Here is a 17268-nt window from a genome sequence, read left to right as displayed (position 1 = left end):
CTGTGGACATAGCTAACCTGTTGGCTGACAGGTTCTTGAAAACTTTACTCCCCTATCCCCGCCACTCGTACCCCATGATGTCCCTACCACCTGTCCCCTACCTTGTATCTCTAAAGATCAGGTCATAAATGCTCTCTCTAAGCCCAAAACTACAGCATCTATAGGACCTGATATCATCCCAGGCTGCACCCTTCATGGGCTCCAACATGAATTAGCAACACCATTGGGTACCCTTTCCAATCATAGTCTAAGCAACAGCTTCGTACCAGCTGAATGGAAAACAGCCACCATTATTCCCTTACTCAAAGGTGGTGCTTCCACTTGCCCCGGGAACTACAGACCTATTAGCTTGACTAGCCTCATCTGCAAGGCCATGGAGTGAATCATCACAGATCTTTTCAACAAAGATATAAGTAATCTCCAAACACTTGAGCATACAGCTTCATCTCCCAGAGGTTACAACACCTTTGGAAAAGACTCCCACTTCATGTCAAACAGAGCACTTCAATGGCCCTCTTCAAATGCAATCTGAACAATTGGATGGGTGACCATAAATTCACCCAGGGGTTCCACCTATGTCCTTCTTGGATAGGGGCAATAGGTGCTGATCATGGAAATAAGGGTAAGAACTTGGCTAGGCTTGTAAGGGCCCTAGGGCCATTAGCCTAGTAACTTCCTATGATTCTATGATCCTATGGATAATCCCTGGATGGTTGTTAATCTGCATCTACTGAGATTGGCGAAAAGTAAAAGATGTTCAAATCACTAAGTTGTTTTGTAGGGAAAGGCCATCACTGTATTCCGTAGTTGACTTTAACTATAATTTACAGATGGGCAGTGTTTGGAATGCTAAATATGTAATTTTTCTTAGGGATTTTCAGGCTTGCAGGGATATGGTATTGCTTGTGGATGGGGACAGAAGTTACTTAGAAAACAACTGGCCACTGAAACAGATTTTTGGTTATTTCATCTTGCATGTTCTTTAAACATTTTCATGTATTAGATACTGCTTTTGGACAGTGGAGGTTTAGAGTGTTTAGCACAGAATGTCTTTAGAAGGACAATACTGGGAAATGTACAGTTAAAGTGAACACTGACATTTTGTTTCATCAGTTACTTGTAGAGAATGTTCATCATCCTTTGTCTGACAACAGAGATGAGGGAACTTTATTAAAGTTAGATAAACTGGTGGATTGTGTTGAAGAATATGTTTTGGAAAGAGTATAGGTATAGTCTTTCTTTAGAAAGTGAGTATTTACTACGTATGGAAGCACAAGGTGTAGAGAGACATTTCACGTGTTTATTTAGAATCTGATTCTGAGGGTTGCTTGTTGGCAAAACAGCTTCATAAGGCTTGGCTATCAACAGGCACTTCAGAAAAATAAAAAAGGGAAATGGGACCTGAAATATAAGTGTTCCTTGCTTAATGACTTTGGATAAGAATTTGCAGACCTGGATCAAAAATGAATAGTTGTAGATGGCTATCTGAAGATCACATTTACATTTATTGGCTCTGCCATGTCTCTCATTACTGTGGGTGGGGAAGTCCCCAGGATCAGCTCTGCTATACTGGGCCATGCTGTGAAATAACTACTGTAAAAAATGTCCTGTTTCATTTCACAGATTATTAGTAAGGGTATGGTGTTTAGGTCCAGAAATTTGACCGTTCCGCTGTATTTGTCATTTAATAGGCTGATCATTGAATGGGGCGGCCATGGTGGTGCAGTGGTTAGCATTGTCGCCTCACAGCAAGAGGTTCTCTGGTTCGATCCTCGGCTGGGGTGCCTTCTGTGCGGAGTCTGCATGTCCTCCTTGTGGTCGCGTGGATTTCCTCCAGGTGCTCCGGTTTCCTCACACATCCCAAAGACATGCTGCAGGTGGACTGGACACTCTAAACTGGCCCTAGGTGTAAGTGCGTGTGTGTGCCTTCTGTGGAAGGTTGGGCGCCGGGCTGGCAACTCGACACTGTAAAACTCCACTGCCAATCATGAGCGGACAGGTGATCCGCTGTGGCGACCCCTAACCGGGTAAAGCTGAAAGAAGAAGAAGGCTGATCATTGAATATAATATGCCCCTTTTGGTATGTACCTGTCCAAACACTAGCTCATTACAGCCTAGTGCCACATCCAGGCATTTCTGCAGTTACATCCTACCAACACCTTTAGATGTCAAATATTGCTTGATCATATTTGCATTTGATAATTCCAAAATCATGCTACATGCAAGGTATTAGAAGATTCCATCTTAAAGCTTACAGAATGGCAGACATGACTATATTGATATCTAACCTCTGTGTAATGCACATAAAGACATATTGAATATTATTTATTTGGTTAATATTTATTTTTAGTATAGTAATTTTCAAATTTCCCTAAATATTGCAATGGAAGTAACACAGATAGAACTGCTAAGCCTCATATGAAAGCGCACAGCAGTATGAATGCTCCTTGACTGGTTACTGAGATATCATAAACTCTTTATCCAAAATTTACATTTACTGTGCTTACTGTGGCTTATAAAATCCAATCAAAGACCTAGAATTAAATGAATTCACCCATTTTAAAGTTATTTTGTGCTGAATAGTTTGCTATTTCCAGATTTTTATTAACACTTGTGGTTCTAACCGCGGTGGTGGTGCTGCGGTAGCATTGTCGGCTCACAGTAAGACGCTGTCCGGTTCGATACTCAGCTAGAGCGTCTTCTGCGTGAAGACATGCGTGAATGGGCGTACCTTCGTTGAAGGTTGTGCATCAGGGCTGGTAACTCGGCACGTAAAAATCAACTACCAATCATTAGCGGACCGGAGTTCCGCTGTGGCGACCCCTAACCGGGAAAAGCCGAAAGGCACAACATTAACACTTGTGGTTCTACAGATATGAACATTTGTTTGAAAAGTCAGGTGATAACTTCATTTTTTTTTTCAAAAGGCTCAAAACACACCCACTGGGAGTTAAAACACAAACTCAAAACAGCTCTGTTGTAGAGAATGCATTAACATCACTTGAATGACCACAACTCTTTTACACCACGAAACAAATACACTATCTCAAACCTGTGTACCTTATCATACAGCCTAGTGAGTGATGATGTCTGGCTCAGGTACAGAGCCTCAGCAGACCCTATCATCTCAGATCTCTACCACAACTTTAAGTCCAATGGCAGAATAAACACCTGTCCAAGAGATCTTAATCTCTGCTGCAACATATGTAGAACATTTTGGAGGGACAGACTTGTCTTGAAGAAGTCCACTAAGTTTAACAGGCATGATCTCCCCTTGACAAAGCCAAACTGGGTAGTGTCAAGCATTTGGAGATTTCTTATATCTTTGTTAATAAGGTCCATGATGATTCATTCCATCGCCTTGCAGAAAAGGTTGGTCAGGGTAATAGGTCTACAGTTCTTGGGGTATGTGGATGCACTCCCTTTGTGCAAAGGGATGACAGTAGGCTGTGACTGAAAAGTGTGCTCAATGGTGATGCTAATTTCTGTTTTATCCCTTGTAGAACACAGCCCAGGATGTTATCTGTTCCCATAGACGCTGTGTTTTTGGCCTTGTAGAGGGCATTTAAGACGTGCTCCTCAGAAATACCACGTGGGGGACTGGTATTTCGGATGCTTTGGGGTATATGTGGTGGCCACGGGATCATGGGATTGAAGTTTTCACTGAACCTGTCAGCCAGCAGGTTTGCTATACCCACAGGTTCTATATATATGCAGTACCATTAACTATGAGTTCAGTGCAAATCTGGGTTTTACCATTGAAGTTAATGATATAACTAAAGAATGCCTTGTGGTGATCCTTAGTTAGGGAAGCTAATTTGGATTCATAGTTAGCTTTGGAGGACTTCACTAGGAGTCTTATTTGCTTGTTTAATTTGAGGAGGGAGTGTTTCCAGTTTTGTGACTGTTCCTTCCTGATCTCAGACAGCAATTTCTTTCTCCTATTGTATAGCCTATTAATGGCAGTTGTCCACCAGGTAGGTTTGTTTTTCCTTGAAGATCTTGCTTTGGTTCTATCAGGTACGGCAGAGTCAATACAAGTGTACAGGTGCTTGTAGAAAGCATTGGTGTATAACTCAGCATAGATGTCTGCTCCATCAGTGGGGGGAGGGGCTGTGAAGCTATTTATGCTGTCACGTAAGAGGTTGTAATTGGCCTTGGAGAAGTTTTTTAGTCTAGTTGTTGCTAGTGGGGAGCTTGTGTTATAGTTACTTCTGGCGAGACTAATTTGTAGTCAGATCTCACCAAGGATGGCCACACACTGGGGGTAGTGCAGCAGTCTCCCAAGTTGGTGAGCACCAGGTCTAGGATGTTTGAGCCCCTTGTGGGTGTATCAACCAGCTGGTCCAGGGCATTGGAGTCAATGAAGTTCAGGAACCTTTGGGAAAGTGATTTAGAACATGTATAATTTACCCAGTCTATGGATGGGTAATTAAAATCACCTGCAACCAGGGTGTTTGTTTGTATCTTGATTTACTCAAGTAGTTCCAAGTAGTGGACGTCCTCATTCATTGAGGGGGTCCTACAGCTGGCAATGACCTGAAGAAGTTTCTTATCTACAGTCAATTACACCTGAAGTAATTCAAGGGAATCGTGCTGTTTAACCAATCTAAAGGTGTGTTTATCTTTAATGAAGATTGATACACCATCTCCTTTAGTTCTCACACCTTCAGTTTGTGGTCTGAACGTGTGGAAGGAAATGTAACCTGGTATAGCTAGGGTGCTCTCCGCAGCCTTAAACCAAGTCTTAGTGACTGCACAAATTTTAGCATCTTCCAGGGTGAGGACTGCTTCCAGTGAGTGCAGTTTCTGGTTTAGATTCTTATTTAGCAGCATAACCTTGAGGTTGTTTTTAGGGGGTATTTTCATGTTGGAAATTTTGTTCTTGTGACATTGCCTAAAAAAGGCACTATGGGGATGGCAAGAACCTTGGCCAGTAACCAAAATCCCAGGGGTGACAGATGAAGACCATCTCTGGCAAAGCATCGATGTCTGTTGACCATGTCATCCCAGGCTGACAGATACTGGATACCCTTTGAATGACACTGGAAACTAAGCCAGTTGTTTAAGTCAATCATTTTTGTTTCTACTGAAGTATCATCCTAGGCGAAGATAAAATGCTGCTGAAGGCTTGGGACATACCTGTCTGAGACACATAATCCAAGATCTCAGTCATGTCTCTCTTCATATAGTCCAGGGAGGTACGTCTCAAGTCATTCACACCAACATGAACTATGACAGAGTCATAGCAGTGTCTGTTGTTGAAAGACTTGAGTGCGTGTGTGACGTGGTGGATCCTGGCAACTGACAGACAGCTGACAAGTGAACTTTTCCTTATCCAACCTGCTGAGAGGGACATCTGTTTCTCTCACAACTGAGTCACCTATGACTAAGATGTTTGTTTTTGTGTTATGTCTTAGCGGCTTGACTGGTGAGACACTGGTGTGCGAAACATTATGTGTACTATGTTCTGCAGAGGATGTATTATGTGAAGCATGCTTGTGTTTGTGTTTGGGAGGTCTCTGATGTTTAGGTAAGGACCTCCGCATATGTAGGTTTAAGTGTTGCTGGTTTGGTAGGTACAGGAGGTGAGGTGTGCATGCTGACAACCTGCTTAGTATCAGATGGACTGACTGGTGAGTGAGACAGCCTGGACTCGAGGTTCTTGATATACATGCATCTCTCATATAATGAATTTGTGTGGACTAGAAGAAGTGGGTTGTCAGTGTACATGAAGCAATTGCTACATTGCCTCAGGATGCCCAGGGTGCCAATGTTGACCAGTCTGGCTGGAGAAACTGTAGGAAATTGTTCATCCATAATGCTAGGTAAGTTGGTGTGGTCAGAAAACAGGGAGAGGACAGGAAGGAACAGGTAAAGTAGAGGACAGGAGAAGTGGACAAAAAATACGAAGGGCTAGTAGGTAGGATCTGTGTTGGTATCTCAGGAGCTTCTCTGAATGTATCACCTGTCAGTGAGGGACAATCATGAGAACTCACTGTCTACAACCACAGACAGTGCCCACCACCGGGCGGCAGTGTACAATGCACAAATGCGGTGCTATGTAGCAAATCAGCACAACTGATCTAAACAAATTAACCAATAATAAAAAAGCTCAAAACTGAGCTCTGTTCCAGCAACCTTCAATCAGATGAGTTCTAACTGCACACTCCTGCCACTAGGGTGGAGGGAACCCTCTCCAACAAAAAGTGGCTTAGTTTAGTGCTCAAGTTATACCAACAGAACCTGAACTTTTGCTTCTCTAGGAAACAACTCTCCTATAAAAACATACAACATTTTGCACAAACCTGTACACAGTAATGGTAGTCTTTCCCACTCAAGCAAGTTACAAGGGGCAGCAGTCTATTTTGCACAAGAAAATCAAAACATATAGGTTTTGGATGAGGAGTTTGGGGGAGCATTAGCAGTTGTGAATCTCAAGTACTGTTTTGTATTCATTAAATTTTCCCCATTTAGTTATAGACAGGGAAGGACATTAGAGAGAGACAGAATAAGCAGATTCTATAATAAGCTATAAGTGTTAAGATTCACTGGTACTTTGTGTGACTTTTAACTTCACGTTAGGTATGCATAGCACAAGTCTTCAGGATTAGATGCTCTTATGAGTTCTTAGTAAGGCAGATGAAAAGTACTTTAGTTAGGACTGAAGCACTTGGGAATGATCAACTCATAGACCAGTAGGACCATTACATATTACTCTACCAGATAAAACCTAGGATTGATAGATGTTACATGAATGCTACCCTTCTTGCCATCTCTTCAGAGATGCAGACCTTCCCTTTCCCCTACTCACATTACAAGGAATGACTGATGATGAAAATACACATGCTGTTTCTATGATTTCAAAGTAATTTTGCAGGACACAATAAGAAAAAATACTCATCCATAACCACGTAGGATGCTTTCAAGTGTTCTTTTTGCACTCAAAATAAGATGACAGGTGGAGGGGGGTGGTTACAATTTTCATGAACAATTTTTGGGGTGATTAGTAAGATAAATGAGGAAGTCATACACTTAAGAAAGCTACACTGATGCAACAATGGTTAAACTAAGTGACTACACAAAGCAATTCTAAATTGTTTGTCTTTCAGCTTTTCCCGGTTAGGGGTCGCCACAGCGGAACTCCGGTCTGCTAATGACTGGCAGTGGATTTTCACGAACGCCGAGGTGCCAGCTCGACGTTCAATCTTCAACTAAGGCACACCCATTTACACATGTCTTTAGAATGCCCACCCAACCGCGGGGAGGACATGCAGACTCCACACAGAAGGCACTCCCCCTCACTCCAGCCGAGAGTTGAACAGGAGAACCTCTCGGTGTGAGGCAACAACGCTACCGCTGCACCACCGCAGATGTACAAAGCAATTCTAAATAAACAAGTAAAAATAGCCAGAAACAGGTTGTATGTTCAATATTATGGAGTGACCCTGCAGGCATATACAAGACTAACACAGAGATGTAATTTACAGGTTGCACATTCAGGGTTTCCACTTCTATAAGATCTGGTATGCAATACTACATGAGGGTACATTTTGAAAAAGTTCTCAATTTCTCAATTCAATAGTTTATTCATTTGACCATTTAAAGTCTACTCATGTTTCTGATGGGTCATTGAATGCAGAGGCTCTGAAATCACTGGATTCCCACTCTGCAACTGAGAACTTGATACTAGCATTGTGAAACTCAAGTCACTTAAGGCCCTGGTTCAGCTAGAGTACCGCTGGAATAAAAAAATACAACTCTCTCAACAAGTAGGCAGATGTGTATACATGTTGCTGATAAAGCAACTCCACCATGTAGCTGGAAACAGGCCCTGACTGCATTTGTTCAATATCCTAATAGGGATCCCTATCATCTGATTAGCTATCATCCTGTATCTCTGAGTTTAGATCACATGATTTTTATGGGAGCTTGGGTAGCAAGATTAATACAATGCAGTCCTACAGCCACATATGAGGATCAGATGGGGTTTGTGGCTAGAAGCCACACTTTGGAAAATACTCTAAATGCTACTCACTGGACCGAGGACCAAATGAAGAGCAGGAGCCAAAGGAAGCTCATCTCCATGAACACTGAGAAACCATTTGCTCTGTTAAAATATGAATATCTCCTTTTAAGACGAAGGCATCTTGCATCTCCCTGATTTGTTAGTGGACTTACTGTAGCCCATTTAGGCAGAATCAAGAATTGTGATTAAAGAGGGTCTTAATTTCAGGATCTCTGAAGGAGTTGCAGTGAATAAATGAACGGATTTTTTTTATTCTCTCTCTTTAGAACTCCTGGTGGAAATTTTTTCTATCAGGAACTGTTGGGAGGAGGTGAGTTCCAGGAAAGGGGAATTATTTCTACTTGCTAACAGTATGCTATTATTCGTTTACAACTACAAAACATCTTACTGTAGACATGGAAGGGCTCTTGGGAAAATAGGTCAGATTATATGTCAATCTTTCAAAGCTGCAGCTTTTACCAGGTAGCCATGACTTTTCCCCCTCATTTAAGCCCCAGTTTAATTCTGACTGGAATCCGTCCTATATTTGTTATGTTGCATCCAGTCCTGCACCTAAAATCAACTTGATTGTTGATTCATTTCAACAAACCCTGTGCATATAACTAACTGGGTAGGGATCTTGGAGTTTCACAATGGGGCTTAAAACTCTACTGGTAAAGATGGTTCTTTATCCAAAACTCTTATTTTCTCCCAACTTTACTGGTAGCTATCACCTGACTCCAACCTAGGATGTGGGGTTGATAGGTATTGGTGTTTATATAAGTAATACTGTAACCTAGCCTGTGTGGAACAACACTGCATTACCAAAGTTATACGAAATGTATGCGAATTATCACTTGCCTTCTTAATTATCAGGCAGCAAGTGTTCACCTGGCAATGCTATGATGGAGTCTGGCCTACTTAAGTCCATGAAGCAACAGCAAGTTAACTTCTTTGTTCCAGACTTGCAGGGAGTGGATATCATTCTGAAAAATGAAGTACGCTGACTTATGCAATGGGCTACACGTACATACCTTAACAAACTAAAAGTCAACTAGTACTTGGCAGTATACAAGCACCACATTTTGGCAGTTAAGTGGTATTTTTCTTGCATCTGAATTGTTTGGCGAGTAGTTTTGTGCCTCCCCAAGTGTAATTTCTGTCTTCAACAACAGCATCAGGAATTTTTCCCTCCATAAATTATTGGAATGAGAGTAAGGACCACGGGTCAGCTTCTACAGCAGGATGGATTGTGCCCTTTGAGGAACTTGAGTATTTGTATATCCTGGATAAGAGTGATTTATTTTGCTGTCTAAGGTCTCTACATGGATACAGGAAACTCCGTAACAAAGTAAATCAGCGTAAAGTTCAACAGAAATGATCCCAAACCAAAACCCAAAACGCTGAAAATCCACACGCTAACTGTTGATTTTTCTCACAAAGGAATGCAGCTTAACCACAAAGTGCAGGTTAAAAACTTTTAATACAAAAAAGGTTAGCGCTTTCACTCGTTTCAAACGAGCTTCATCAGACCAAATAAGTACGCTAAAATGCTAACATTTAAATATACAAAATTGGCGCCAAAAGCAACCAAACTTTAAAGCAACCGCAGTAAAAATTACAAATTGCAAAATGTATATGTAGTTAGCTACTCTACAAAAGCGAGCAATATCAGTATCTCAGAATAAGTTTTTTAACACATCAGTCTACAATTAAACATGTATTATATTACTTAAAAAATTAGTTGTGAATACTGTTTAAAATATTAAAAATAAATAAACATAATATAATGTGTTGATATGAAATAAAAACTACAAATTATCTGTTTAACATCAAAACAGGTTTGACTGAAATAGCATCATTTATGCCAGGATATGTTGTGGCATCAGTTAATAATTGCCACCAGTATTCTTTATAGGCTAAGAGGTTTTTTGTGTTCCCCCCCCTAGGATCTACGTGTATGATATCAATAATAGCAAACTTAAAAAAATGTTCATCACCTCTGCTGTTTATATGCCTATAAAGTGCATTTTTAGTATCCTTTCTTTTAATACTGTAACCATGTGCGTAAATCCTTTTTCTGAACTGTCTTTCTGTCCTGCCTATATAAAATGCAGGGCAGGACATACATTTTGCTAGATATATAAGCATACTCGTTTTGCAATTGCCTTTCTCAAAATTAACTACTGTTTTGTTAACATTATCCAATATTACTTGTTTCTCCACTAATATGTCCTTACACTGGTGGCAAGCTCCACATTTAGAAGTAGATGTGTTCAGGATGTTCCTGGGTTGGAATCCTTTCTCTAAAATATTTTTCAAGTTCCTACCCATCTTATTAACAAAGAGCGGTGTAGAACCAATTATATTTACAACATCTTCCTCAGTGAAGTATGTTTGCCAATGCCTTGTCATAATATTCTTCACTGCATATGTGTAAGGCCCAAATTCTACTATACAAGCTCTATTAAATTTTGCATCTATATTATTGTCTTTACATTCGTTAATATCCAACGAAGCTGATCCATTAGTGCAATTTCCACTGTTAAAACCCAGTAGGGGTAAATACTTCCTTCCCCATTCCTCTATAATATATTTAGTTGTATCTAACATCATTCTTTCATCATACCCTCTTTCTCTAAATAAGCTGGTAATAAACTGGACCTCATCAACCATTTCCTTATACTCAGATGTCATTCTGACAGCTCGAATGAGTTGTCCTTTAAAAATATTATATTTGAGCTGTCTGGGATGATTACTATGAAATTCCAAATAGGAATTCGTAAAGGTAGATTTTCTGCGTATCCTAGATTTAAATCTATTACCGTCAAAGCTAATGAATGTATCCAAATATGCTACTCCAGTGCCATTAGTTTCTGATGTAAATCTAAGGTAGTTGGTACTGTTGTTTAAATAGTGTACAAAATTGTTAAATGAGTCGACATCACCATTCCATAAGATGTAGATGTCATCAAGATAACGTGAATAGTACTTGATAGATGTCATATATTCACTGTTAAATATTGTGGACTCCTCCCAATCAAGTAAAACCAAATTGGCGTATATGGGGGCACAAGCTGCCCCCATGGCCACCCCTTTGGTTTGTCGAAACATTTCTCCATCAAAGAAAATATAGTTGTGGTCTAATACAATGCTCATTAAATCCACCAACATACTAATTCTGTCCCAACTGAATCCAGTGTGTTTTCTCATACTGTTGGTGAATGCTGCAAGACCTTCATCCGGGGGAATGCAAGAGAACAAGTCCACTACATCTATGGAGGTGAATAATAGCCCATTACCATCCAAATTGATTGGGAAATTTTTTAAAAATTCCCAAGAATCCTTCACAAGATGTTTAATTTTAGAATAAACTGGTTTCAAAAATGTATCAATAACAACCCCTAAAGGGAAGGTTTTAGATTTACTTCCAGAAATGATCGGGCGAGAGGGGGTTGTTGATATCCTTATGCACCTTAGGGATACCCACTATGGTAGCCATGTAAGGAGAATCTACAGTCATAAAGTTGTACAAATCTTGGTTAATTCTCTGTTCCAAAAGGAAATCCTCCAAGAATAGGTCTATTCTCCTGTAAGCTATATGTATTTCATTAAGTGAAACAGTAGAGTAATTCCCAGAATTGTATAAAATGTCGTGCATAATGGAATTATATGCAATGGTGTCAAATAGTACAATTCCTCCACCCTTGTCTGGTTTCATAATACGTATACTGTTGCTTGTCCGTAACTCATCCAATAATAGTAGTTCATCACCTGTAAGGTTGTTCTTACACTTTATATTGGAAGCTTGATTGTTGAACTTGTATAGTTCCCTACACACTTTGTTGTCATAATTCTGTACCTGTGTGTTGTTAATAGGTATAAAACAACTTTTTTTCCTCAACTTGTTGTAACACTGCGATTCCTGTATGTTATCCTTAAACATCAAAGCCAGGTTCAATTTTCTAGTGTACTGTTTGAATTCACACAGACAATCAACTAAATTGAATCTGGTGGTTGGTACAAACTTCATGCCTTTAGATAACAAGCTGAAATAAGTGGGATTGAGTTCAACATTGCAATAATTAAAGATTTTAAAATTATTGTGTTCCCATATAATATTGTTCCCATATAATAAGTTGGTGTAGAAAACACTATTCTCTAAATTGGAATGAATTATTTCTTCTTCCACCCTCCTCCTTGTTTCCATTTTGGAACCTGTCTCTTGTTGGGTACCTGAAAAAAATTATCATAACCATCTATAACATCAATTACGTGCCCTTCAGATCTATTAATGTCATCTGCCCAGCTGGTGTGGTGCATAACTTTGTTTCCCCATTTATATACAACATGCCTTTTGTACTGGTCAACATCTCTTAATTTTTTGTTTTTCCTATCAAAGGCCTTTTTGGCCCTATATTCAGCAGTCTCAAATTGCTTATAATATAATTTCTCCCACTGTGGAAATGCTAAATCATTGACAATAATGTTATTTAAATTTTCAACTTCACTAATGTTTTTACATAACTTAATATCATTGTGTTTAATTAACATTTTCATATACTGTATCCCAAAATTGTCAAACAAATCATCAAATTCCTTTTCAACTTCAAATGTAATGTCTATGCCTATTGGCACCTTAAAAAAACGCAGCCCCATCGGCACAGTATTGATGGAAATACAGTGCGCCAAATACGCGTTGTCTAATTTGACTGCATTAATAATATTAAGCTTCTTGCCAAACGTGTAAATGCAGTCTTTCAAAGTTCCATATGAAGTGTCAGAAGACCTGACTTTGCACTGTTCATTAGAATAAACAAAGTTGCAATCCTTTGTAACAAAATCTTTCAAATTATATTTACTTTTGTTATAGGGGGCTTTAAAAGCACCATTAGGAGCAAGGTTAACAGTACCTGTAGTTTTGTTGTCTTTAGCCGTAACTTGTCCATAAGTACGCAATGGTTGGGTGGTTTTCGGTCTAGTACCAACCCTTCTAGCTTCTTCGGTTAGATTACCGAAGGAGAAGTCAAAGGTGAAATCTTTGACTTCCATCCTGTTGTTGTCCACTCTCCCTGTAGAACAAGGAAGGTCGATGTTACATCCATGTTGCGGTGGATCACCCTGACCGTTAGGAATGTCAGGCGAAGAGGTTACAGGAGTAATAGCCCTGTATTCAACGGATGCGTTGACCGGATCTCTGCAATGTTCACTTAAACTGTTATTGCACCCAATAATGATGTTATGTGCACTTCAGATGTCCCGTGCACCTGTATTAATGCTGCTATCATCCTTGTGGAATAGTTTAAATAATTTGGATACCTCCCCACGTAGAGCGGCCAGATCGGCTCGAAGATCAGCTATCTCACTACGATGGTGGGGTGAGGAACCACATTTTTTTAAGTTTGCTATTATTGATATCATACACGTAGATCCTAGGGGGGGGTCACAAAAAACCTCTTAGCCTATAAAGAATACTGGTGGCAATTATTAACTGATGCCACAACATATCCTGGCATAAATGATGCTATTTCAGTCAAACCTGTTTTGATGTTAAACAGATAATTTGTAGTTTTTATTTCATATCAACACATTATATTATGTTTATTTATTTTTAATATTTTAAACAGTATTCACAACTAATTTTTTAAGTAATATAATACATGTTTAATTGTAGACTGATGTGTTAAAAAACTTATTCTGAGATACTGATATTGCTCGCTTTTGTAGAGTAGCTAACTACATATACATTTTGCAATTTGTAATTTTTACTGCGGTTGCTTTAAAGTTTGGTTGCTTTTGGCGCCAATTTTGTATATTTAAATGTTAGCATTTTAGCGTACTTATTTGGTCTGATGAAGCTCGTTTGAAACGAGTGAAAGCGCTAACCTTTTTTGTATTAAAAGTTTTTAACCTGCACTTTGTGGTTAAGCTGCATTCCTTTGTGAGAAAAATCAACAGTTAGCATATGGATACAGGAAAGGTAGAAGCTAATCTCTCATTTTCATTTTGTCTCTCCCTCTTGAGAGAATACTTTCAGAGAACAGGTAAGGTTAAGACACTGCATGAAAATGACTTCTCAAAAATATATGTCTTTTGTAAGGCAGTGATTAGAGGCAAAAAGTAAGATAGAGAAGTAATTTACCATTAAGCTAGGTCATGGCCAGAGGGAGTCCATGTTGCATTTTCCCCTCAAAGGTCCTTCCTCTCCAAAATGGAAAATGCATTTTTAGAAACTGATTCACAGAGCACCTATATTAGGGGGTAATCATTTGAAATGGTTAACCACTTAAAATGTCGAGACCAGCTAGAGTGAGTACCGAAACAGAGAGACTGAATGGCTGAAAGATTGGACTTACATATACTAAGCCCAAGATGCCATTTCTCAGAATATAGAGAAGTAATTTACCATTAAGCTAGGTCATGGCCAGAGGGAGTCCATGTTGCATTTTCCCCTCAAAGGTCCTTCCTCTCCAAAATGGAAAATGCATTTTTAGAAACTGATTCACAGAGTACCTATCTTAGGGGGTAATCATTTGAAATGGTTAACCATTTGAAATGTCGAGACCAGCTAGAGTGAGTACCGAAACAGAGAGACTGAATGGCTGAAAGATTGGACTTACATATACTAAGCCCAAGATGCCATTTCTCAGAATATTCTGTTTTCTCTCAGGTATGGCAATCATGGAGTTTGTATATATAAGTTTCAAAGGGTGTGAGGGGCTTGACCCCTATAACATGCATTGTGCAAAAAGAAGTTTTAAGGAGAAGATCAATTTTCGAGATTTGCTCTTCTCCTGTGTTTTTGGTCTTTTTTCGGCTTGTTGGCACTCTGTATTTTGAGTGCCAACATTTGAAAAGGGAGTCTCTGAAATATCCAATGATTCACTTCAGTGAGTCCTGTAACATGGAGACTGGCTGAAGAAAACAGACTTAAATACATACTAAAGCCGAGATGACCATATCTCAGAATATTAACTTTTCTTTAAGAAGAACAGGAAACCTCTTAGCTTCACACTTTTATTAACAAACTTGAGTGCTTTCGTCCAGGTATCAAGGACGTCATCAGAATCTGAAGTCGTCTGTGATATCTGGATGAAAGCGCTCAAATTTGTGAATAAAAGTATGAAGCTACAAGGTTTCCTGTTCTTGTTCTTGGTTGGAATTGTCTTGTGGTTTTCTACTAACTTTTCTTTAAGGTATGGCAATGTTGGATTTAGGATATATAAGTTCAGGGGATGTGAGGGGTTTTTTTTTTTTTTGAGTCTTTTTTGTTTTGTTTTTTTTTTTTTTTTTTGGTGCATCAACCCTTGGCATTATGAGTGTGACATTTCCATAGTGAGCCATCTTACGGTCTTGGCTGAATATGTTCAACAATTGATCAGTCATTAGTTTTACTGAAAGATCTTAACAGAGCTGCAGGCCACTAATTGGGGAACATTTTATGTTTAACTACACCTTAACTGTTTTCCAAATCTCTGAAGTAGGGACTGGTAAAGCAGATGAGAAGAAAATGCCTTGGAGCACAAACATTGTCAGGTGCTAAGAAAATCATTACATCTAAGTGGAAAATTTTGCTGCCTCCATTATCAGCGTAATGGGCTACAGTAGATCCAGTTTACTATAATGAACAAAAGTTGTAATTAGAAGGAGAATCCTCCAGCAAGATTTCAGTATGATGGACTCCTTTTACTGATGTTAGAGAACAACTGCCTGGAGTTTGAGGAAGTGTGGTAGAGTGTCAAAAGTATCTGTTGAGGTTGTGGCATTGTTGGGCATAAGTAGAATTTACAAATGCTCAAATCCTGTATTTTGTATTCTGCATTTTGCATTCTGCATTTTGCATGCTTGACTGTTTAGTTATAAGTGGTGGTTTTGTTGGGAGAATTAGTGCAACATTAATGGTTTTAGCAACAGTTTGATTATATATTTTTTTGTTTCAGCTACTATCTCTTTTGAACTAACAGTCATAAGCCAGATGAGGAAGCTATTGTATTTGTCTTTACCATCTACACCTATCAAGCTTCCTTGAGGTAAATTAGCATTACCTATTACATGTGTAATAACGATCTATGTCTAGTCTTTGAACACTTAAAATTTCGAATGTTATATGGTCGAGACCAAACGTTCGAAATTTCAAGTGTTCGAAGACTGAATTTCAATGGCACCATAAGGTACAGATAAGGAGAATTTTGCGTTTCTGCGCTGAAGTGTGGTCTCGTAGTTGGTATATTTAAGTAGGTGGGGTGTGGAGGGTAAAGGGGGGCTTACTCCCCTGCTCATACTGTTAAGGTGTGTTTTTCTTTTTTTTTTTTTATTTGATATTCAAATATCCAAATGGTCTTGACCATGTAACATTCGACATTTTGGATGTTCGAATATTTAACATAGACCCTGTAATAAGTGGCTTGTATTTTATTTTATCAGACCTGTTTACACAATTATAGTTACAACTGGACATTATGCTTATAGACAGTATACATAATGTCTTCCCTACACAATCTCGAGGAAAAATTCCTTGAGATTCAGTAGCTCACAGTAAAAGCGATGAACAGCATAAGGTTGAATACTTTTCCCCATAGAAAATTACTGCTGGAGTGACTTCTAATTGTGTGCCAGCAATGACTCACTTTCTAGAGAGATTTCTTCCTTCTTCAAGTTGGTATAACTTCATAACTGGTATAAGCTGAGGAGTATGGTGGGCTTGCCCCTATATTGCGGGGTGCACAGGAGCTTGCCCCCTGAAAAAAACAAGAACAAAAGGAGTTTTTCACCCTCTTGGTTTGCAGGTATTGTTTCATTGTTTTGAAGCATCAGCTTTCAAAAAGTTGACGTTTCATAGAGGAACTGTTCATAACAATAGGAAATGGAAGTGTTATGTTATATTTATGTGGTCAGCAAGTAATCACTGGCCAGTTTAAAAGCTGATGGACTGAACTGATGCATTAAAAGTGTGAAGAGTTTCTAATGTCTATGTAGTTTTGTAAACGTCCACACTTTACTGCTCACTATATTGCTAAGTTGTTTTTTTTTTATTTTTACTTATTTATTTACTTTGGAACTGTATAATGGGTATATCACTATGATATATATGTACGTATTATATATATATTTTTTTTCATTTGTTAGCTCTGAGTCAATGTTGTATTGTTAAAAAACTGGAATAAAAATTAATTAAAATGGTATTTAAATATGATTAGATTAATCTAGAGCAGTGCTCCTCAGGAGAGCAATACAGCCTCTCAGGAAGCATGAACGCTGAA

General features: G+C 39.0%; 1 protein-coding gene across 1 annotated transcript in view; it reads right to left on the bottom strand.

Moving 5' to 3' along the window:
* Window positions 1-17268, bottom strand: part of LOC122816456 (cytochrome P450 3A2-like) — a 525311-nt gene that overhangs the window by 268405 nt on the left and 239638 nt on the right. The gene's annotated exons all lie outside the window — the stretch shown is intronic.

Source organism: Protopterus annectens, chromosome 12.part0 (assembly GCF_019279795.1).
Source record: "Protopterus annectens isolate FY-2018-M chromosome 12.part0, PAN1.0, whole genome shotgun sequence".
Taxonomy (NCBI): Eukaryota; Metazoa; Chordata; order Ceratodontiformes; family Protopteridae; genus Protopterus; species Protopterus annectens.
The sequence above is the reverse complement of the archived record's forward strand: the minus strand, read 5'-3'. Positions and strand labels throughout refer to the sequence as shown.